The sequence below is a fragment of the Hibiscus syriacus genome, unplaced genomic scaffold (genome assembly GCF_006381635.1).
Source record: "Hibiscus syriacus cultivar Baekdansim isolate YM2019G1 unplaced genomic scaffold, ASM638163v2 tig00110239_pilon, whole genome shotgun sequence".
Lineage (NCBI taxonomy): Eukaryota > Viridiplantae > Streptophyta > Magnoliopsida > Malvales > Malvaceae > Hibiscus > Hibiscus syriacus.
This window is the reverse complement of record NW_024062641.1, coordinates 1480387-1505842: the sequence shown is the minus strand read 5'-3', so window position 1 is coordinate 1505842 and position 25456 is coordinate 1480387. Positions and strand designations below refer to the sequence as shown.

The following is a 25456-nucleotide window of genomic DNA, read 5'->3' as shown; positions in this document are numbered from 1 at the left end:
TGATAATCTCTCTAGCCAGCCCTTGTTAATAAATTCTTTCAATGACGAGTACATGGCGGAGAATTGGTGATAAGACACTTTCTCTTCTTTCAAGAAATGACTACGAATCCAAACGCTGATTAGTTGAGTGCAGCCTATGAATTGACCTTCATCTAATCTATGACAATTATTTAAGGATCGAAAGGACTCTGCCTGTAATATCTCAAAATCAGAGCTAGTGACTAAAATGGAAGATTTGAAAACTTTGTGTTTAATTTTTAAAAAAAAAAATTAAAAGTTTAGGGACTTAATTGGGATTATTTTTATGGATTATTTAGTAAATATTGATTGAAGTAAGGGTAATTTGTCTTTTCAAAAGAGGGATTTTTATCTTCCCTTTATAAAGGATATTAACACGTGGAAATGGGGATAAAGAAAAAGAAAAGTCTGGAGACTTCAATATCTTCTTCCTCCCCTGCCTTCAGTGATAAGGTGAGTTGGTTTCAACTTGATTGATTCTTTCATTTTTAAGTTGGGTTTGATTCTTGGAGTTTTAAGAAAGCTTAAGGAAAGGTTATAGTAGTGTAAAATTAAAAGATGAGAAAGTAATTGAAGATTTAATATAAGGGGTTGTTAAGTGAAATTGTGGAAAGAAGTTAGTAAATGAGTTTTGAGATTAAATTTGACTTGTCATTAATTAGAATAAGAAGTTTAAGGTGTTAGAAATGAAATTAGAACATGTTGAAAATGTAGTGAGATTCTTGATTTCAAGATTTGTGTTGAGATATTGAAGATAATGATGTGTTATATGGATATAAATTTATTTAAGTGAGAGTAGTTTAGTTTTATGGCATGAAAGGGATTAAAAAAGAAAGGTTTAGGTTGGTATTATATAATTTTTGGGTTAGTGAAGCATATTCTGGGATAGTAGTATCGATACCTGTTGAATAAGTACTGATACTACAAGGTTAGATATGTGATAATTATGCATGGGTATTGATACTGCATGAACAGTATTTATACCATAAAGCAAAAATAGGATAAATATTCATGGGGTATCGATACTGAAGTGGTAGTATCGGTACCATGGGTATCAATACCAATGGGGAGGTATCGGTACCATTTCTTGCAATGAAATTTCAGAATACAAAATAGGTATCGATGCCATGGGATGGTATCGATACTACAAGTATAGAGGTATCGGTATTGTACCTGTAGTCCTGATACTACCTAAATTGGAATTAAGGAATTAGTGCTTTGTTTAGTTTATATTAATAAGAATCTTTTCATGTAATTTAAATCACGGTATTTATTGGATTGTATATGTGTGTAGATATAGATCGAGAGTAAAGTTCGGATAATTTGGCCATGTAATTGTCATCGAGAAAGAGTTAAGAGATAAGAAATCGGTATTGACTAATGAGGCCAGGTGAGTGCATCTTATTTTGATATAGGATCATATGGAAATTGGACTTGCGATAAATCTATTTTCCATGATTATAATGCATGAAGTCATGAATACAAGCATATGATTGACATTATTTTTATGTATGCATGAGTATATTTGTTGATATGTTCTTTTATGTGCTATATGATTTATGTAAATACATGATTATGTGATAATATGCGAATATAGTATAAGTCATGTGACAAGATATATGTGATACATGAAAATGTGATATAAGCTATGTGAATATAAGTCATATGATATGTGATAAGAGAAAGAGATAAGAGATATATGTGATGAGCTATGTGAATATATGTCTATGAGAAGACATAAGAACAAGATATAAGTCATATGATATGTGATAGGTGAATTATATGGAAATGTTCTATGTGTAAGTGAACTATGTGCCTATGTAAATATGTGAAAGGACATAAAAAGTAATGTCCATGTTATGTGTTATGAGAGCTAGGGGTATAGTTGGCATGCCAAGAGTCGATGGTTCTACATGGTCCTTTGGGATATATATGTAATCATTTGGAACATATATGTGGTTCTTCGGGAAACATTTTTAGTCCTTTGGAATATATATGTGATCCTTAAGGAGTGGTCCTTCGGGACATCTATGTGGTCCATCGGGACATATATGTGGTCATTCGGGACATTTCTACGTGGTCCTTTGGGATAATTCCTATGTGCCCCTAGAGGGAATTATATTAGCTGTGGTGACAACATATGTACACAACCTTAATGTACTCATATATCTTTAGTTCTCAGAAGTATACACGGGCTACTAAAAAGATATAACATAAATAAATTTTATGTGAATGTTATCTGTTTTGATGTATGAAAGATATGATATAAGGTGTATAAGTGTTACGTACAAGATTAGATGATAAGAAAGATTAATGATAATAATATATGATAATGTTAATAGTTTAGACGATGATATGGGGGCATGTATGTAATTGTTACATGAAAGGATATATGAATTGCTATATATGATGTTATGCGATATCATTGTATAAAGTGTTCATGCATCAATAGATAATTAAGTTTCCATTATATGTGGTTATGCCTCACTAAGTCATAGACTTAGCGTGTGAATGTTTCACACGTAGGTTTTGAGAAGATTAAGGAGCAAAGAGGAGCAAGATATGTCAGCCTCTCCTTTCCGAAGATCATATCAGGAAAGAGTTTTAAATCATATGTATTTTGGGTATATTAAAAGTAGTTGGCATGCACTAAGAGATTTGAGTTGAATATATTCTGATATGTTTTATAAAGTCAATTGTTTTTAATGTAAATTATTCATTTTTCTTGAAATGTGAATTTGAATTTTTGTTAATTTGTAAAGAAAAACGTTTTGTAAAGTTAATGTGACACCTCAAATTCATATTCAGGTCAGGTACGGGTTGGGTATGTTACATTTAATGGTATCATAGCTAAGGTTTAGCAAATTCTAGGCTTAAACCGAAGTCAAACGAGTTTTAAAATGTGTACATTCCAACACAAAGTGAAAATTTTCTAATCTGATAGAGTAAGGAGTGAGTTGTCTTGTTAATAGAGTAAGATTATGTTGTTATATTAGAAGTATAGTAATGAAACTTTCAAAGTAAGAGAAAGATGATAAACCTGATGGTGGTAGCAATTCACCTGCCCTGGCCAGGCTGGATGAAGAGCGGATACCTCAGGAAGTGCCATGTGAGAGAAAATGTTGTTTTCAGAAAGTTGAAAATACGATAGAATAGTGTTAGAGGTTCTCCAATGCTTTGAATCAGAAAAGTTATATGGAGTAGTTTCGTTATTATGAGGACAAGATAGAATATGATGGACAAATGTTACCATAAGAACGTTAAAAGATCAAATGATGTGGTTAGAATTTGGAGAAGAGTTCGAGAATAAGTACATTGGTGACAAGTTTATAAGACAAATGAAGCCCAGTGTTTATAAGTTTGAAACAGGGTAATAGTATTATGTATGAATAAGAGTGTGGGTTTGATAAGTTGAGTAAATTACACTGAGTTGATTTCAACTGAAAAGGATGTATATTATGGGTTGGATTAGGGCTTATGCCCTAGATTGAAAAGTTGTTCTGATTAACTGTAATGGTAAGGGTAATAGAGTTGTAAGATTTAAAAAAGATATAAGATTAAGTTAATCAAGTATGAGGTGGATTTGAATGTGGTTGTGTATTCTATTCATATAGATATGATGTATTCAAGGAAATAAGGATTTATATGTTTGAAGGGAACTTTAAAGTAGTAGAATAAGTATTTTCATGAATTAAATGATTATTTGGATTTGGTATTTGATGAATTAAGTTGAGGAAATACAAGTACAAGAGATGATAAAGAATGAGATTCTATATAAGTAAAGTTGACTATCCAAGTTATGACAATGTGATAAAGATCGGTAATCAGATATGGGTATAAGTGATAGGAAAATAGTATTGAAGCAGGAAGAAAAGATATGATCTATGTTGTAAGAAGATTTTTAGGAGTGAAGGAGTAAGTATATAAGTAAATTAAATGATGGAGTTTAAAGGATCTAGTATGACAAGGGTTAGATTGAGGTGTGGATTATAAGTTTAATATTGAGGTAGTAAAATTTTAAATTCTTAGTGAAACAAGAAAGAGTCGTTATAAGTTATATCATAATTTCATTGGAGATTAATTGGGATTTGTATAAGGAAATGGAGTAAGTTAGCACCTTTTATTATAAAGGGGTGATTATTCTTTGCACGAGTATGTAAGATTATATGAAAATATTATTTGTATCATAATACAGACAAGGATTAGGGAATGAGTAAAGGTTTGGTTTATGTTGAAAGCAATTAGAGAATGATGAAATAAATCAATTGATTCATGATATTGAGTAGTAAGTATTGGAGTTACTGTCTATACAATGAGTGACATTATATGGATTTATAAAGGTTGGATGTATATGAAGAATTGAGTACGGAAAAAGGTAAGTCTACTAGCGGTAACAAGAAAGATTAAGTAAATGAAGTAGCATGAGAACATTAGAATATATGTTCTTATCGATGTATGCAGTGAAAAATCGAGGACGAATTTTCTTAAAAAGATGGGAGATTTGTAACATCCCAAAATCAGAGCCAGTGACTAAAATAGAAGCTTTGAAAACTTTATGTTTAATTTTGAAAAAATTTAAAAGTTCAAGGACTTAATTGAGAATATTTTAATGGATTATTTAGTAAATATTGATTGAAGTAAAGGTAAATTGGTCTTTTTCAAATGAAGGATTTTTATCTTCCCATTATAAAGGATATTATCACGTGGAAATGTGATAAAGAAAAAGAAAAGTCTGGAGACTTGGTTATCTTCTTCCTCCCCTGCCTTCAGTGATAAGGTGAGTTGGTTTCAAATTGATTGATTCTTTCATTTTTAAGTTGGTTTGATTCTTGGAGTGTTAAGGAAAGGTTATAGTAGTGTAAAATTAAAAGATGAGAAAGTAATTGAAGATTTAATATAAGGGGTTGTTAAGTGAAATTATGGAAAGAAGTTAGTAAATGAGTTTTGAGATTAAATTTGACTTTTCATTAATTAGAATAAGAAGTTTAAGGTGTTAGAAATGAAATTAGAACATGTTGAAAATGTAGTGAGATTCTTGGTTTCAAGATTTGTGTTGAGATATCTTGGTTTCAAGATATGTATATAAATTGATTTAAGTAAGTGTAGTTGAGTTTTATGGCATGAAAGGGATTAAAAAATGAAAGGTTTAGGTTGGTATTGGATAATTTTCAGGTTAGTGAAGCATATTCTGGGCTAGTAGTATCAGTACCTGTTGAGTAAGTATTGATACTACAAGGTTAGATATGTGATAATTATGCATGTGTATCGATACTGCATGAACAATATCAATACCATAAGGAAAAAATAGGATAATTATTCATAGGGTATCGATACTGAAGTGGTAGTATCGGTACCATGGGTATCGTTACCAATGGAGAGGTATCGGTACCATTTCTTGCAATGATATTTCAAAATACAAAATGGGTATTGATACAGTGAGATGGTATTGATGCTACAAGTATAGAGGTATCGGTAATGTACTTGTAGTACCGATACTACCTAATTTAGAATTAAGGAATCAATGCTTTGTTTAGTTTATATTAATAAGAATCTTTTCAAGTAATTCAAATCCCGATATTTATTGGATTGTATAAGTGTGTAGATATCGATCGAGAGCAAAGTCCAGACAAATTGACCAAGTAATAGTCATCAAGAAAGAGATAAGATATTGGTATTGACTAGTGAGGCCAGGTGAGTGCATCTTATTTTTGATATAGGATCATATGGAAATTGGACTTGCGATAAGTCTATTTTCCATTATTATAGTTCATCAAGTCATAAATACAAGCATATGATTGACATGATTTTTATGTATGCATGAGTATATGTGTTGATATGTTCTTGTATGTTCTATATGATTTATGTAAATACATGATTATGTGATAATATAAGAATATAATATAAGTCATATGACAAAATATATGTGATACATGAAAATGTGATATAAGCTACGTATATGTGATGAGCTTTGTGAATATATGTCTATGAGAAGACATAAGAACAAGATATAAGTCATATGATATATGATAGGTGAATTATATGGAAATGTCCTATGTGTAAGTGAACTACATGCCTATGTAAATATGTGAAATGATATAAAAAGTAGTACCCATGTTATGTGTTATGAGAGCTAGGGGTATAGTTGGCATGCCAAGAGTCGAGGGTTTTATGTGGTCCTTCGGGATATATATGCAATCCTTTGGAACATATATGCGGTTCTTCAGGACACATATTTGGTCCTTTGGACTATATATGTGATCCTTAAGGAGTGGTCATTCGGGACAAATTTTATGTGCCACTAGAGGGAATTTATATGAGTTGTGGTGACAACATATGTGCACAACCTCAATGTTCTCACATATCTTTAGTTCTCAGAAGTATACATGGGCTACTAAAAAGATATAACATAAATAAATTATATGTGAATGCTCTATGTTTTGGTGTATGAAAGGTATGATATAAGGTGTATAAGTGTTACGTACAAGATTAGATGATAAGAAATATTAATGATAATAATATATCATAATGTTAATAGTGTAGACGATAATATGGGGGCATGTATGTAATTGTTACATGAAAGGATATATGAATTGTTATATATGATGTTGTGTGATATCATTGTATTAAGGGTTCATGCATCAATAGATAATTAAGTTTCCATTATGTGTGGTTATGCCTCACTAAGTCATAGACTTAGCGTGTGGATGTTCACACGTAGGTTTCGAGAAGATTAAGGAGCAAAGAGGAGCAAGACAGGTCAGCCTCTCCTTTCCGAAGATCAGATAAGGAAAGAGTTTTAAATCATATGTATTTTGGGTATATTAAAAGTAGTTGGCATGTACTAAGAGATTTGAGTTGAATATGCTCTAATATGTTTTGTAAAGTCAGTTGTTTTTAATGTAAATTGTTCATTTTTCTTGAAATGTGAATTTGAATTTTTGCTAATTTGTAAATAAAATCGTTTAGTAAAGTTAATGTGACACCTTGGATTCGTATCCGGGTTGGGGGTGTTACACTGCCAGGATAACCGGTGCAGGATTTATACTTCTCTCAAATCTGTCAAATAAAACTGTAACAGCAACCTCCACGTGGAACAAAGTCTTTGGGAATATCACCAGACCATATATATCCAGAGCAAAGGTGTCTAATCTCTTATCTTCATCTATGTGCTCGACTATCACCTTCTTGACATAATGCACGGAAAACACTCGCTTTATCCCTTTTGTTGGATGTGTTCTACTATCCAATTTTCACCTCTACCAGTAATCTTCAAAAGTTTGGTTTTGAAGGATTGGACTTTCAGAGTTCTGGAATGAATTTTATCCAACTGGAGGCTCTCGAAGTTGAATAGAGTTGTATACTCTTCTATTGTTGGCGTTAAATATTGTCTATTAAATGTGAAGCAGCTGTAAGCAAGATTCCAGAATCAGACCAGAGCTTTAAGCAAAAGTTCCTCTATCTTTACATAAAGGAGGTAGGTTATGTCGCCATATTTCTTGTGAAACTTCTCCTTGGTAGCTACTCTCCAACTCTCCCAAATCTCTATCAGCTCTTGTAGATCATTCTGCTTGAAATTGACATTAACATCTGTGGACATCTGTGATACATAATCCCTAGGCAAACTGTCTCCTTTTACTTTTTGTGTTTCTTCATACCAAACTCGGATAACCGGATTATGTTCTTCCTTGTTATGAAAACTCTTCTCCATCTTAATGATCGCTCTTCTACTCTGATGATTACTTGGTTAATCAATACATTTCTTTTATTTATGATGGTAATGCAATGCCAAACAATAAACAATCAAACATAGAAAATGTGTCAGTATAAAAGAATTCAAATATCAAGCAAATATTATTGAAAGGTAATTGCAACACCTTCCCACATGTTTTTTCTACCCTTATTAGGTTAAATCCTACCCAAAACATGCTTTCTGGCCCCATGCTTTGTTCGAAAATAAAACCTAACCACTTGTTTTTCTAGTTCACAAGCTTTATTCAAAAAGTAAAATAATACGAGTAAATAAAAGAGGCTTAGTGTCGTTTCTCCTTTTTGTACACTTATTCGGTTACCTAATAATAGATAGAGTTTCAGCATGAATTTTATTAGGGTGGGTTACTAAGGCTCACTATATGCGGTATTGGGTTCTAAGAAAAAAAGTACTCGAATTATCCATGTTAGTACCTCCTTAGGTTGTCAAACCCTTAATCTTGGCCCATTACAGGCTCATACGGATCGAGTTCAATTTGAGAGGATACATTCCCTTGTGTCCATGCAGAGAAAGAATTTATCTCACATAGACATAATGTTACTTGCTAAAACCCATGCGGAGAAACAAATTATCTCACGTAGGTTAAGCTTTTACCTCAACTTAAAAGGGACAAAGCTCGTAAGTGAGCTTATGGTATGTAAATGCACGTGTTGTGAGTGAGGAGAAACTCATGAACTTTTAAAACCATGACAAAAGACAACACTTTCACAAGTTCCAAAAATTTGTTCAAATCTGAAGACCAGTAAAATCAAAAATCAATTAGTTAAAAATAGAATAATGCATGATATGTTGAAACTAAAAAATAAACAAAAAGATCATAAATTAAATACAATTTAAGTTTGTAATTCCCAAGAATAAAAACAACGTATAATCGTTTATGACGTGACTCTCTAAGTCCCCAGCGGAGACGTCAAGCTGTCATAACGTCTCCCTCGGGGATTCGTTAGACTTTAAAAAATTAATTCGGGGAAAGTGATGAAATATAATTTTGAAACAATTTGATTTTGGAGTCGCCACCAACCTTTAAGTTAGGTAGGTTAAAAACCTAAAACATCATTTTAATGAGTTCAAAAAAAATCATTAAAAGATGAAAAAATGGTTTGCAGTTTAATAAAAATCCATTTTTAAGAGTTTGGGAGTTGATTACGTGTGGGGAAGGGTGAGCACCCCCACAACGCCCAAGTTTGGTACCTAAATGATTATAGAATGTTTAAATGTTGGGAATTGCAAACTTGAAAATATATTTAAATTACGATCCTTCTATTTATTCGAACTTATTTAAAAAGATGTCAATTTTTTCAAACTAAAACAATGTTGCTTTTCCAAATTAGAATATGATGACAAATAATAAATGCAATGGGCACAAAAATTAAAGAGCACAAATATATTTTTATGGAATAAAATTGTTTATTTACCCAAAAATTATAATTATTTTTATAAGAGAAATCGCATCATTTTGTACGAACAATCCTTGAAATGCACTTCCTTCGTAGTTAGGATACTCTTTCATGGATGCCCCTTTCAAAATGTTATTTCTTTAATTTTATGGATGATATAATTTAAAAGAGTATAGTATTATAAAATTTTAGAAATGCTCAGATAAAATAATGTTTTTTGTGCGAACAATCCTCGGGAATGCACTTCCTTTGTAGTTAGGAGACTTTTCCATATATTCCCCTCGCAAAAAGACATTGCCTTATATTTTATTTATATCAAAGATGAAAATAAAAATAAAACGAGATAAAATAAAATAAAATAAAAAGATAAAAAAAAGATTATCGAATACAAAAAATAACTTTTTGTGCGAAAAAACTTCGAAAGACATTTCCCCTTATAGTTGGGAGATGTCTTCATAGATCTCCCTCACAACAAAATTTATATTTTCTATATATAAAAATGATGATTTATATAAAAAATAAATTTTAAATAATAATATAGATATAAAGATATGTGCATAAAAGGGTAACAATAATAAAGATGACCAAGTTCGATTTCTAATCTAAAATACGAGTCAAACATCGGTAGCCTATTAGCGTAAACAAAGGACCAACATGCAAACTCTATAAACCAACAACCAAGATTAAAATACCAGCCAAAATAAAGGATAAATAAATAAGGTTGAAATGTAAATAGTAAAAAGTATAGACATTAGGAATAAATATACCATAAGCAATATCAGTGACCAAAATAAAATGAAGTGTAAGTTAATATGCTTAAAATGAAAATACAAAAAATTAAATGCTGGAAATTAAAAGGGGTTGAAATAAAATGCAGGAAAATTAAAGAGCATAAAAATAAAAAATTAGATTTAAAGTTAGGGAAAAATAAACAAAAAAATTAAAATAAAAAAGAAATAAATTGCATAAATTTAAAAGTTAGGTGTTGATTTTAACCGTTTAACCCGAACCATAAATAATGCGGATCGTCCCCAGGGTGGGTCAACGCAAGGTCGTTGAATATTCGAATCTTAGAAAATTAGTGGGTTAGTTTGTGCAATAAAATAAAATGTTAGTAAGTTAGTAAGAACAATAAAAATAAAAAGGTCAGTATGTTAGTATAAACAATAAAATAAAAGTTAGAATGTTAGTAAGTTAGAAAAGTTAGTTGTTAGTGGTTAGTAGGGTCTGAACCATGATAATGTGGATCATACCCGGATTAGATCACCACAAGGTCAAATTGAATAATTCAAACAAATATATATAAAATAAAATAAAATAATATTAGTGGTTAGCAGAGTCCGAACCATAATAATGTGGATCATACCCTGGATCGGATCACCACAAGGTCGAATCGAATATTAGAAACAATAAATAAATAAATAACAATGGTTTAAAATGCAATAAAATAAAGGTTAGTAGATAACTTGAAATAAATAACATAGCATAATAGTGACCAAATTAAAAGTTAGTAAAATCTACATGCAATTTCGAAATAAATAAGAATTGACTGACCAAAGTGCAACAAAGGCTAAAATATAGAGGGTCTAAAGGTTGTTTTCCCTCGATAATGACCAAAACGTGAAACATGTTGAAAATGGGGAACTTATTACATGATTAACCCTTTTACTTTGGTGACAATAGCATGAAGTACACTAGAAATGGAGGACCTAATACATGATTCACTCAAAAATAAAAAAACTAAAACCCCATTTGCATTTCCAGAACACGTGAATAGCAACAACAAAAATCAACCTCCTTTCTTCATCTTCTCACGGTCGGCCTCCCTTCAAACCCCCACAGCCGCACCGACGACCGAACCACAATGATCGAACAAAATGGAATTTGAAAAGACCCTTGAAAATGAGCCAATAATCGGCCCTATCTCCCCCTCTCCTTTCGTCTCACTTCCCTCTTTTGGCCGAAAAGGCCAAGCCTAGGAAGAACACCGGTGCTCGACGTTTCGTCCTCACCGGCCACCACTAATGGTGGCCAACAACCTTCCAACTCATCCTAAGGTTGAACCAAACAAAACCTCCCTGTTAAAAAGTCTTAAACTCAAACCCTTAAAAAAGGACTCAACCCCATGCATGGCCGAACGACCACCGTGCCTCTCAAAGACCCCCCAACCGGCGATTCAGAACCTCAACCCCAGCTATAATCCTAAACACATTTTTGTTTTAAATGCTAAGAAAGGGGAAAAAACAGTTATGAAAGAAAGAAAACTTTAACGAGAGAGGGAGAAATCCCTGTTTTATTGTTTTTTTTTTTTTGGTTTACAAGAAAAGAGGTCCTGTTACACTGCTTGCTTTTTGGCTTTTACATCCTAAAAATTAAAAAAAAGGTACAATTGTAAGTTTGGTCCTTATAATTTGTTCCCATTTTAACTTTAGGATAAAATTAGAGTATTACAATTAGCATATGTATATCGTCTTTAAAAAATATTTTTGAATATGCCGCTTATTAAGTTGCTTTATTGGAAATTCAGTGGTTTGCTCGTTATTTTTCCATGAAAATTCTTTTACAGTGCTGCCTTACTTCTGCTGGCTGAGTATAATTTTTCTCAGAACTGATTAAAGGTTAAGACCTGAATAATGTAAAACAAGTGGTTGGTCGTCCTGCTTCAACGGTGTCTTAAAAGTTAAAAGATAAGCAGATGAACTCTCTCACTGATTGCTTAATTCTGGCGATAATTCTTTGTGACATGTAGAGGACACCTGAGATGAAAACCAGGAACATCGAGGACTACCGTTGTATTGCTTTTGCATTTATCATTTTTTTAAAGGCTTACCTTTAAATTTATATGCATATAAATTATGTTGTTCGAATTTAAATTATTAAAAAAATAAAATTCTCTTTTAACTACTAAAATCACTCTAAAATTTTAAAAAAATAAAAATAAAAAAGTCAAGAAAAATATAAAAGTTTAATTTAATGAACTTGATTTCAGTGGTTAAAAGGAGTATTATTCTCCTTTAAAATCACTAGTTCGAGTAGCGTCGTCTACAGAATGTGTATGTATTGTAAATGGTAAAAAAAATAATGAAAAACTAATATCTTATAATCAATTCAAACTATTAAAATATATTTTTAATAAATTTATTTTTTTGAAAATTTAACTTTTTATTTTTTAATAATATATCAATAAATTAAATATTAGTAATATATTAGATAAAATCGCCTCAGTGACCAAAAATGCCTTATAATATACGATTTTAACCAACTTTTTTTGGATTTGCCAAAATGACCAACAAAATCGCAACGCGATCCCCAGAATCGCAAATCAGTTTCCAAAATCGCAACGCGATTCTTGAAAATCGCAATGCGATAGTACAAATTCGCATTGCGATTTTACAGAATCGCAACGCGAATATGAAAATCGCAACGCGAACACATAAATCGCAACGCGTATCCGTAAATCGCAACGTGTATCCGTAAATCGCAACGCGTATCCGTAAATCGCAATGCGTATCCGTATATCGCAACACGTATCCGTAAATCGCAACGACAATACGTAAAATCGCAACGCGTATCCGTAAATCGCAACGCGGTTTTTAAAGCGTCATTATAATCGCTACGCGTATTTTATTTTCAAATTACAAAAACGAATATTAAGACAAAATCCCGTAATCGCAACTCATAACCTAAAACCTAAAATCACAACTCAGTCCCATCTCCATCTCTCACTCTCTACGGCGAAATCCGTCCCCATCTCCGAAGATTTCCGTCCCCATCTCCGGCGAAATCCCTCACAACCATTCACGGTCAGAAATCCCTCACAATATTCAGAAATGGAAAATCAACCTCCGAGGGTTAGTTTTTTTAATTTTTTTATTTTGAAATTTTTGCATTATTGTAGGTTTTTCATATTGAAACTGATGATAAGTTTACTGGTCATTTCAATAATAGATTAACCATTTCACTTAGATTTCATTTCGCGTTACGATTCTCTCGTTGCAATTTTCATTTCGCGTTGCTATTCTCTCGTTGCGATTTTCAAGTTAGTATTTGTCTTTGTCTTTGTTCTGCCTTTTGGTTGAAGTAATGCAATCCATTCAAGTTTCAATTTGCAGAAGAGTCGCAACGAGATAAATGAAAATCGCAACGTGAAAATGACTATCTGCAACGAGAGAAATGAAAATCGCAACGAGAGAATCGCAACGCGAAATGAAAATCGCAACGAGAGAATCGCAACGCGAAACCAAAATCGCATTGCGATTTTCATTTCGCGTTGCGATTCTCTCGTTGCGATTTTCATTTCGCGTTGCGATTCTCTCGTTGCGATTTTCATTTCTCTCGTTGCGACAGTAATTCTCTCGTTGCGATTTTCATTTCAACCAAAAGACAAAACAGTGTTGCAAATTTTAGTTTCAAGAATAAACTACTACTTTTTATGTTTATTGTTTTTGGTATATCTTCACAGTGTAGTTTTTGGTATATCTAACTTGGTATGTTTATTGTTTTTGTAGAAATTTTTTTCGGCTTCATTGACATTAAGGAATAAAGTTAGCCTAGCCACTACAATTGCTTCGAAGCTTTCACCTGCACAAAGACAATTGTTTGAGGAAACCTGCTTCGGGCCATGGCTGAGAGTACAGCATCCGGGTGGAGATGCTAATTTGACCCATTTGTGGCTTCAGACCATGACATCAAATCTACCCGACAGTATACAACGTGGTGAGGAAGAGATATGGTTTCATTTTCCACCAGCGTATACTTGTTTTGGGCGGAAGGAGTTCTGCTTAATCACTGGTCTACGATTCGGACACGATGATGTAGGCCGGTACACTCGTCATATCGCCCGCCCATCATGGTTATCCTGGGTTTTTCCGGATGAGTCAATGGAGAAGCCGAACCTACACGTCGACGACCTGAAGAAATTGTTTAATAAGAAAGCTGGTTTCACTCGGATGGATGACGTCGATGTTGTCCGAGTATGCCTTCTACTACTTGTGTATGCCGGCTTTTTAGGCAGAGAGGCCAGACAACCTATTCCTCGGGAGCTAATAATATTGGTAGAGGACCTGAATGCATGGAATCTGTTTCCGTGGGGTTCGTATATATGGAAAGCTACCTGGACTAAGTTGTCTACTGCCTTTGATGACCGCAAAAGTTTGCGTGGTGATGGGTCGAAATACACTTTGTCAGGCTTTGTTTGGGCCTTTAAGGTAAGAATTTCTATATAATGTTTCTAAAATTATAATTAATTATTTAACAATTACTAATTTTGTTATTATATTGTTTGTAGATTTGGATATTCGAGGCTTTCCCCAGCATGCGTACATATGCAATAAAAACGTCAAATGATATTCCCAGGGCTATTTCCTGGAAGAGGAAAAATCTGTTGGATTGGGAAGACTTAATACCATATGCGACAATAAATAATGTAAGTTAACACAAATACTTTCATATAATATATAAACAAGTTATTAATAGTAGACGTTTAACTTTGTTTGAGTTTTATATTGTTAGGAGGCCAACATTCCATTACAAAGACTGACACCCACGGAGGAAGAGCTTGCCACTGATTGGTGGCAAGCTAGTCAGAGTTTTTTTGATGGCACGGATGATGAGCAGCATCCACTTCCTCCAATTCGAGAGCCATCACCTCACCCAGAGCCATCACCCGATCGACCTGACTATACACCTCTAGAACGAGAGCCATCACCTATCCCGTCACATCATCGAGCCTCTTCTCCACCATCACCTCATGATAGGCGACCGGTAAAGAGGCCACGACATTTATCTCCTTGTTCTCCACCTCCACGGGATGAGTTACGTGATGAGGTCAATGCCTTGCGTGAGGAGATCGGTACTCTACGCGATAACGATGGTGCATGGCGTGTGGAGGTGTCAACTTTACGTGGTGAGGTTGCCGCTCTACGTGAGATGATAGTATCGTTGCAGAATGAGGTTCATACTCTACGCAATGAGGTAAGTTTAAGATTTTCCATATTTAACTTAATGATAAATTTACTCGTAATTTCACTTAGATTAGCCATTTCACTTAGATTGCTTAGTAAATTTATTCGGTTGCTGCCAATTCTGCTAAACTGTGTATTCTTTAACACTGTGAAATAGTATTTGTCTTTGTTTGTCTTTTGGTTGAAAGTAAATTTGTTCGGTTGCTGCCAATTCTGCTAAACTGTGTATTCTTTAACACTGTGAAATAGTATTTGTCTTTGTTTTGTCTTTTGGTTGAAAGTAAATTTGTTCGGTTGCTGCCAATTCTGCTAAACTGTGTATTCTTTAACACTGTGAAATAGTATTTGTCTTTGTTTTGTCTTTTGGTTGAAAGTAAATTTGTTCGGTTGCTGCCAATTCTGCTAAACTGTGTATTCTTTAACACTGTGAATAGTATTTGTCTTTGTTTTGTCTTTTGGTTGAAAGTAAATTTGTTCGGTTGCTGCCAATTCTGCTAAACTGTGTATTCTTTAACACTGTGAAATAGTATTTGTCTTTGTTTTGTCTTTTGGTTGAAGTAATGCAATCCATTCAAGTTTCAATTTGCAGAAGAAGAAATAGTTTACTTTCGCAACACGAAACTTAAAATCGCAACGAGAGAATCGCAACACGAAATGAAAATCGCAACAAAAAAATCGCAACGCGAAACCAAAATCGCAACGACAAAATCGCAACGCGAAACCAAAATCGCATTGCGATTTTCATTTCGCGTTGCGATTCTCTCGTTGCGCTTTTCATTTCGCATTGCGATTCTGTCGTTGCGATTTTCATTTCGCGTTGCGATTTTGGTTTCGCGTTGCGATTTTGGTTTCTCGTTGCGATTCTCATTTCGCGTTGCGATTTTAAGTTTCGTGTTGCGAAAGTAAACTATTTCTTCTTCTGCAAATTGAAACTTGAATGGATTGCATTATTTCAACCAATAGACAAAACAAAGACAAATACTAACTTCAGGGTATTAGTTTGAAACATATTTTTCTTTGTTATCTGATGCATTTTGTGAACTATGATAGAATAATGACTTGGGTGAATACAATGCAAGTTTGAAACATATTTGTCTTTGTTTTCACTGTTTAAATATCATGTCTGTTTATTTACTGATTTTTCTATTTAATTATTTAGCGGCCCGATAGAGTGGATGCTTTACGTCGGGTTATGCTTGCACGACGGAGTTCACACATCAGACAGCGTGCACGTGCTATTAAGTCTCCATACACCCCAATAGTGCGAAGACACCGCAAGAAGAAGCCCGACTCGCCTGTCATCCCTCAAGAGTCCACTCCTATCGTTGAAGAGGCCCCCCTATCATTCCTCGAGAGTCCCCTCCCACCGTTCAAGAGGCCACTGTCATCATTGAAGAGGTCCCTCCCACCATTCAAGAGCCCGATTCACATGGCGTCATATGTAGGCTTCTTGAGAAACCCTCTGACGTGCCGGACATGATGGATTCAAGTTGGCTCTCGTATGAGTTACCGGCCAGTACCATACCGGTATCTGAAGAGGAGAGGGAACAACTACCGAACACAATTCTGGATAACACCCTTTGGGCTAAGACCGCAGTTGATTTTTATCTACATGAGCGGAGCCAGGGGTGTTTCACTGACATATGCAAGCTCACCGATGATATCTATTTGTTGCTTGATCGGTCTTGGTGGGGCGTATTATTAGGGGTCGAAGACAATGGCTATTTCGATGGGGGGGTAAGTCTTATATTTTTCTTATATTTCAATTTGATTAATTTTTTTTTTAAATTTATGTAAGTCACTAATATATGCCTTTTTTTGTAAAACAGCATATCGATGCGTGGGTGACACGTCTTCTAATAATAAGAAAACTTAAGAAAAATAAAAATATACGATATACAATTATGCCGACGTCTTTTCACGCCGTTCACTTGAAGAATGCACAAGATGAATCATTTGATTTGGGCAATGGACAAGCTAAACTTTATCCTGCATGGTGGGAGGTCGATAAGGTTAGTATTTATTTTAGATTGAGTTTAAAGGTTTTATGAAATAAGTGCGCAAATGAATGAATTATTACTTATGATTGCAGGTGTTTATCCCTGTTTTGGAACGTAAACATTGGATTCTCGTCGAGCTTCAGCTCCCATCCCTTAAGACAATAGTGTATGACAGCATGATAAATTACATATCATTGGCTGATTTAAGAGATATTATTAAGGGATGGAGCTCTCATTTGGCTAAATTCTTGGATGCGATCAATTATTGGACTCGTTCTGGAAACAAGAAGCCAAAGAAGCTCAATATTACAGTTATTAGAGACGAGACCGCGCCACAACAAACGAGCGGAGCCAGAGGAGATTGTGGTCCTCTCGTATGCTTGGCGTTGGAGCGTTTGACGACGGGAAGCACCAAGTATCTACCTCCCACCGATAGAGATAGAGCTGCAGTAGGCTTGTGGTTTCGGCATTATATGGCTAAATCGATATATACGAGACGCTGCCTACCTGCATCCGCGTTATAAAAATGTCCATAAACAATTGGTAAGTTTATAGACTTTTGGTTTGAAAATGTTTGGTTAAGTACCTAGAATTCAATAATTTGCTGTTTGTAGGTTTTAGATGTGTAGAAAGTGTTGTTTGAGCAAATGTTTGGTTTCTGCAGGTTAATCTCAGAAGTGAACTGCGTGAAAATGATGTATGGCTGCAAAAGTTGATTCAATAGTTTAATTGATTGTTTTTTGATTGTTTAATTGATTTGTAAAAGTTGATTCAATAGTAGATGATCGGAAATAAGAATTATTGCTTATTTTTTGATTGTTTAATTGATTTGTAAAAGATGATTTGTAAAAGTTGATTTGTGTAATTGATGCGAACATAATTCTTATTTGTGCTTGTTTAATTGATTGAAATGTAATGGTTGATTTTGTTGATTTCAATCTGCATTATGTTGAAGGCAAAAATGACTATCGCAATGCGAAATGAAAATCGCAATGCGAAATGAAAATCGCAACGAGAGAATCGCAATGCGAAATGAAAATCGCAATGCGGAAATGAAAATCGCAACGAGAGAATCGCAATGCGATTTTAATTTCGCATTGCGATTCTCTCGTTGCGATTTTCATTTCGCATTGCGATTTTCATTTCGCATTGCGATTCTCTCGTTGCGATTTTCATTTCGCATTGCGATTTTCATTTCCGCATTGCGATTCTCTCGTTGCGATTTTCATTTCGCATTGCGATTTTCATTTCCGCATTGCGATTTTCATGTTGGGATTTTCATTTCGCATTGCGATTCTCTCGTTGCGATTGTAATTTCCGTGTTGCGATAGTCAAATGCATGCCTAATAAGTGATAACAACTGAATAACAAGAGTTGGTTAAGTCAAAATGGTTGGCCTGAGTCATTAATTCAACTGAAAATGTTAAAAGTTCACACATAAAATCCACACAATACAACGTTTGCATTTAAAAATCACCTAAGTTAACAGTCCCAAAAGGTGAAGCCAATTGTGATTGGGATTTTAAAGATGATTGCCTTTTGCTTGATACCATATGAGCTTTGGATTTTGATGAGGATCCATATTTTGGTAGAGGAAAAGATGATTTTGATGGCACTGGTGATCCACATGTCAACCTTGTATGACCACTTTCCTTGCACCGACTACATGTCGATCTCTTCTTCTCTTCACCCTTAGACGGTATACGATCGTGACTTTTTGGTCGGCCAGGTAGCCTTCTGTCCATGGCTGGTGGCAAAACTGTTTGTAAGTCATCTGGTATGTCCCACTCAGAAGGATGTGGAATAGGGTAGACAATCTCGGCATAAGTCTGTCGATAAACTTCTGTAGTGTAGCAATCCATAGCGTATGCGCTTGAATCATCTTGGTTTAAATGAAGAGCAACTTTTATAACATGGCCACACGGATAACCAGATGTTTGCCATTTCATACAACTACACGTCTTTGCATTTAGATCGACTAGCCCATTTAAGTTATTATCCAGTACTTGAAACAAAGTGTTTGAACATGGTTCAACTCTCCATGACGTTGACTTCACAACACGTTTCGTTATCTTTTTTCAGTCCATGGTGTAACACGATGTTCCAATGTTCCTGTAAATTTAAATAAACAATACTTAGTAAAATATATAAATATGATAAGTTACGAATTCAAAGAAATAATACCTGCATGGTTTCTTTTCTTGTAGTACCACTGTTGAATAGAGGCTCGAAAAAACTCCATTAACATAGTAATGGGTAATTTCCGGGAATGACGACTTAGAGCGTTGATTGATTCTGCACTATTAGACGTCATGAAACCATATCTTGCTCCAAGTTGATGTACTCTTGACCATCTTTCAAACCCGACATCTTCTAGTGTTTGAGCACACTGAGGCAAAACACGTCTTAAACAATTTATATGCTTATTGAAATCCACTTCCCGATAAGCTTTTACAGCCTTCCAGTATGTCCATTTGTGCTTTTTTATACCAGCATACCTTGATTTTAGATTTCTATACAAATGAACACCACAAAGTCCATGAAAAGCATCTGGGAAACACCTTCTAACAGCGTTGTCAATTGAGTTTGCCCTATCGGATATGATTGTCAGATTGCTAATAGGACCTATGCAATCCCTAAGATGCCCCATAAACCATGTCCATGAATCAGAGGTTTCAGATTTGCCAACCCCGTAAGCTATTGGCAATATCCCATTGTTAGCATCCATGGCTACTGCTAATAAGTTTACTCCAAGGTATCGACCTTTCAAATGTGCTCCGTCAACTATAATAACTGGGCGCATGCAAGTAATAAACGAACGAATCTACAAAATAATATACACAAGAAATATAATCATTTAAATGTGAAATGCATGTAACTAACAAAAATGAGTCAACAAAATTATATTGATTTACTAACCGTAGCACCAATGGCGATAAACAGCAACTCAAAGCGTCCATCTCTATCTATTTTGATATGAGTTACCGATCCAGGATTTTTCAGCTTTAAATTGTGACAATAAGCCGGCAGTTGGGCAAACGATGCTTCTGGCGACCCCCTCAACAATTCCAAGGCATAACATTTGGCTCTCCAAGCTTGAGAATATGATATACTAATCTTGAACCGAGCATTCATGTCAGTCATAATTTCATGTCCCCGATATACCCTGCCATTCAAAAACATTAACTCAGCCAGAAAACCACCCAACACCTTTTTGTTTGCCTGTCTATGGTGAGGAAAAACTTGGGTTCTTGAACATGTATGTTTATCAATAAAAGTCCTAACTTGAAACATTTCGCAATCTTTTATTCTCTTTGCAATCATACGCCACGTACAGTTTTTGTCAATCATACACCTTGTTTCGAAACGATCTTTGCTTGATTTGTTAACTTTTAGTTGATAGCCATCTTCCACACATTTCGTATACAAAGCTATCTTCAAGTCTTCCTTTGTATCAAAACAATCATCTTTCTTGATACGAATAACTTTTGTGTAACAATCAACTGCTTTCTTTACCAACTCTTCTTCCGGTATCTGAAGTAATTCTGGCATATTCCAGTTATACGCCCGTGGCATTTTCTTTTCTTCGGGGACTTTTTCTTCTTCTTTTTCTTCTTCAGGATTATATGAATTACAGAATGGATGTTCAACATGTTCATTCACAGTCGTAACTTCCTCCTCATTATCATCAACAATACATTCTTCGGCAACGGCTGTTTCATCATCAAAATTCGGGTATTGACCAATATCAAAATCATTACACGCAGGGTCTGTTTCTTCTTCTGAAACATCATCAAAATCCGTGTATTGACCAATATCAAAGTCCGGATATTGACCAAGACCAAATTTCGAATACTGACTAGTACTCACAATTTTTTCTGTTGGCTCATCATCGTCTAACTGGTCAATACGAAAACCGGAATTTGGTGCTGAAAGTTGATTGGGATTTGGATTAGAGAAAGGTTGTGGGTTTTGAGAAAAACTTAGTTGATTACTACCCGCTACTGACCCAACAATACTACTTCTAGGTTCAACAACATACAATGTAACATCATCTTGTGAAACACTAATGTAAGCAATGAATCGTTCAACATCTTCATTGTCGGTTAACAAATAAACTTTACCATTTCTCTGATAAGATAGCCTAAATCCACTTAGGGGCTCTAAATTCAATTTATTTGAAACACGTAGCATTAGAGTTTCATAAGTTAACTTTTGTAAAGACAATTTTAGTTGAAGATTCATGGGTAAAGGCATATATTGTAAAACACCATGAACATTATCCCATGACCCTCCAAAACACAAATCTATCCAAACATGATCAACATTAGATGATTTCATGGTTGTAAATTAATTTACTAAACAGACGAGCTGCGAAACTAAAACCTATTGCCGGATTGGGAAGGATGTCGTTGGATATAGGAACGGATGTCGCCGGAGAGAGTGATAGATGGAGATGGAATGAGTTGCGATTTAGGGATTTAGTTTATGATTTGCTGCTGTTGCGTAGTTATATACCCAAAATTTCAGTGTTGTGATTTACAGATTCTCGTTGCGATTTACGGATTATCGTTGCGATTTACAGATTCTCGTTGCGATTTACGGATTATCGTTGCGATTTACGGATACGCGTTGCGATATACGGATACGCATTGCGATTTACGGATACGCGTTACGATTTACGGATACACGTTGCGATTTACGGATACGCGTTGCGATTTATGTGTTCGCGTTGCGATTTTCATATTCGCGTTGCGATTCTGGAAAATCGCAATGCGAATTTGTACTATCGCATTGCGATTTTCAAGAATCGCGTTGCGATTTTGGAAACTGATTTGCGATTCTGGGGATCGCGTTGCGATTTTTATTTCGCGTTGCGATTTTGTTGGTCATTTTGGCAAATCCAAAAAAAGTTGGTTAAAATCGTATATTATAAGGCATTTTTGGTCACTGAGGCGATTTTCTCATTATTATAACATTAATGTATGATGTATCAATAACATCATGATTATTTTCTTAAACCCTTAGGGTGCGTTTGGTTCACGGAATGTAAGATTACCAATGGGAATAAAAGATTACCAGGGAATAAGATTACTGTTAATGTTGTATTTTGTGTTTGGTTGGTTTAGCAGGAATGTAAGATTACCGTATTTGGTTAAAGGAATAAAAGATTATTGAAATGTATATTTGACCAAATTGCCCTTATTATATATTTATTTTTTTAACAAATTGAAAAATATTTATATATTTTCTTTAAAAAATTTAAATTCATAAAATTTATATAATTTTTTTTTACAAAATTGAAAATATAAAAATGTTTAATGAAAGGGTAAAATTTTATTTTAACCCATGAACTTCATATAAAATTTTATTTATAAACTTTTTTTTTGTAAATCTAAAATAGTTTAAGGATAAATTTGTAATTGAACATTCGTAGAATTTTTATTATTCAATGACAGATTAAGGATATTTTTGAAAGAAAAAATTTTTAAGGGTATTTTAGTCTAAAACGCTGGTAATCCAACAATACCTAAGGAAATGGAGGTAATGACATTCCCGGTAATATACCCAAAAAAATCCACTATTGGTAATGTAAGATTATCGGGAATGACATTCCCGGCCAACCAAACGGGGGAATGTGGATTCCATTCCCATGGGAATCTCACATTCTCCCAACCAAACACACCCTTAGGGTCTTTGCTCGGACATGGGTTAAGACACCCCCACCGGCGAATCTCATCACCAAGTGAGTCATTATTTGCTAATTGGTCTTTCGAGTTCTCTTAATCTACAATTCAATCCTCTAACTTCATTAAATCTTTTTATTGGGTCCTCTTCGAATGTACAAGACAATAAGACATACATAGAAGGAAAGGAGGAGTAAAGCTCAATAGTAGAAAACGACCCAGAATCATACCCTTCCTCTTTTGGTTAAGGTGCCCACAATCTATTACTCTTACTGATCTCTTGCCAAGAATATACATATTATTCTCTACTTTCCATTATTTCTTCATATATTCTTTCTTTCATATTTCTGGTATAATTAAATTATTAATCATGTTCAGCTACATTGCTAATAGCAGCGAGGTATTTAATTAATAATAACTTTTTTTCTGCTATATTAAATTCATGCTTCATCACTTTTTATTCTTTTCATTTTCTTTTTGATTTTGGAAATGAAAATGATGTCTTAACCCGTGAATCCATATTACTTAGAGCATAATTTTATGACAAACGTGTAATAAAACCGCCATGGAAAAAAAAACACAGTTTACTTATGATGCATGCCAAGAAAATTATTAGCCATAGGTTTGAAAATCATGCTTCGTTTCGTTTCACATCATTCTTAATCATAACCCTAGTAACATTTTACCCTAGTGCTAGTGCCCCAATCAAGAAGGTCTCATTTATTAGAAGCGTTATTATTATCTGAAATACATTACTTATTTATTGTGTTTTTACATGCAATGAAACCACTTGCGTGTTAATTGTCCCAATAATGAGATTAGGGGAGTAAAACTTGATTTTTCTCGAAAAATCGATTTTTTTTTAATTTCGAGTTATTTGAGTTAACTTGAATTATCAATTCGGTTTTCAAGTTCGAATCGAGTTAAAATTTGGAAATTTCGAGTTACTTGAAAAATAAAAAATTTAACTATGTATTTTAACATTATTCATTCAATTTCTCCTTCAGTTTAAGTTTATTTTTAATCAAATTTGAACTAACTGCTCCTCAGACATTGTAGAATACATATGTACTTTCAATTCCTCTTTTCGATAATAATTTTCAATTTAATCCCTCATTTTTTTCATAATTTCTTTATTTTTTTCAATTCATCATTTAGTTTAAGCCAACTTTTACTAACTTTGAACCACACGCTCATATACTATTGTAGAATACCTATGTAACTTCAATTCTTATTTTTTACTAAAAATATATTCTCTTTAGACCTTTAATATTGTATTTTACTCAATTTGATCTTATGATTGCAATTGTTTGCAAATTATTTCTTCTCATCAGTTCCTTAATTATTTTATACTCTCATCAATTCTTTTATTTTTATATTTCTAGATTGTATTTGATTTATTAAATAACATTATAATGTGAAAAGAATATTAAACATATATATCTTATATGGTTAGAGAAAGTCAAAAAATTGGAACCAATACTTACCATAATACTATAAATAATTATAATAAAATTAGCATAGAAACTTGAATAACACGTCTCATCTTAAACTCGACTTGAAAAAAGTTCAAGTTAAATTCGAGTTGTAAAATACGACTTGTAAACTCGAATAACTCAAAATGTTTTAACTCGAATTGACTTAATAGAATGCTCGCTCGAAAATGAGACTTCGTAAAGACAAAAGGATTAGATAATATATGTGATAATTCCGAGTGTGAAGACTGACGTATTACCATTTTCCATAAAGAAATAAAAAATTACTTTTGTTTAAAGTTATTTTAAATTCAATCTCGCCTTGGAACAAGAAGTTGGCATGAAATTTTCGCATGAATAAAGATTTGAACTTATTTGAAACAACTACAATAAATTGAAAGAAGAAAAAAAAAGAGAAAAGGCCCCTGTCACGTCGTGGTTCCCAGTTGTTATATAAATGAGTAGAGGGTTTTATAGCAGAGCAACCAGGTCCACGACTCTTCTATTTTTATCAGTTTTATCCTTCCATCACTCGCGTCCGTTTCTCACTTCCTTTACGTACCTTTGTTTTACAATTATGCAACTGCCTTATCGTTCATTATCGTCCCAAAATTAAATAATGACAAACAAGAGAAAACTCAACTTTTGTTTTTACCTTGATTTTCTTCCGTTATTAATTGTTTTGGTGAGTGATTTTGAATGCCACCCATGTCTTTGTTTAATAGTAAAGTTGATTCTAACAAAATAGGGTATTCAAATTTTAATATCATTGATAGAAAAGTACAATGATAGACTTGATTAGTTATATTAATTAATTAATATATTTTTAAAATTATTTATAATATAAATAAACTAATTACTTCAATTCAGTTATAGAATTTTATTAAAAAATACGACCAAAAAAATTCTAACTTAATTCAGCATCTGATTGAATAAACTGAATTATCCACTTAAATCGGTTAACTCAGTTTTATGGGCTTTATTCAATTATATCAGAGAATTATTCTCCCCTATGAAATACAAGTAAAGATATTTTGAAAGATAAGTAAACCATTGTTAGTTGTCAAGATTAGTGAGGCTTTTTATTTCTTGGGTCCAAAATTATTAGGCAAAGCATCCCTACCCAAAAACCAAGAACCTAGAGAGTA

General features: G+C 33.7%; 1 pseudogene; it reads left to right on the top strand.

Moving 5' to 3' along the window:
* Positions 1-402: 402 nt before the first annotated feature.
* The window catches only part of LOC120114656, a 40935-nt pseudogene continuing 15881 nt past the window's right edge, over positions 403-25456 (top strand).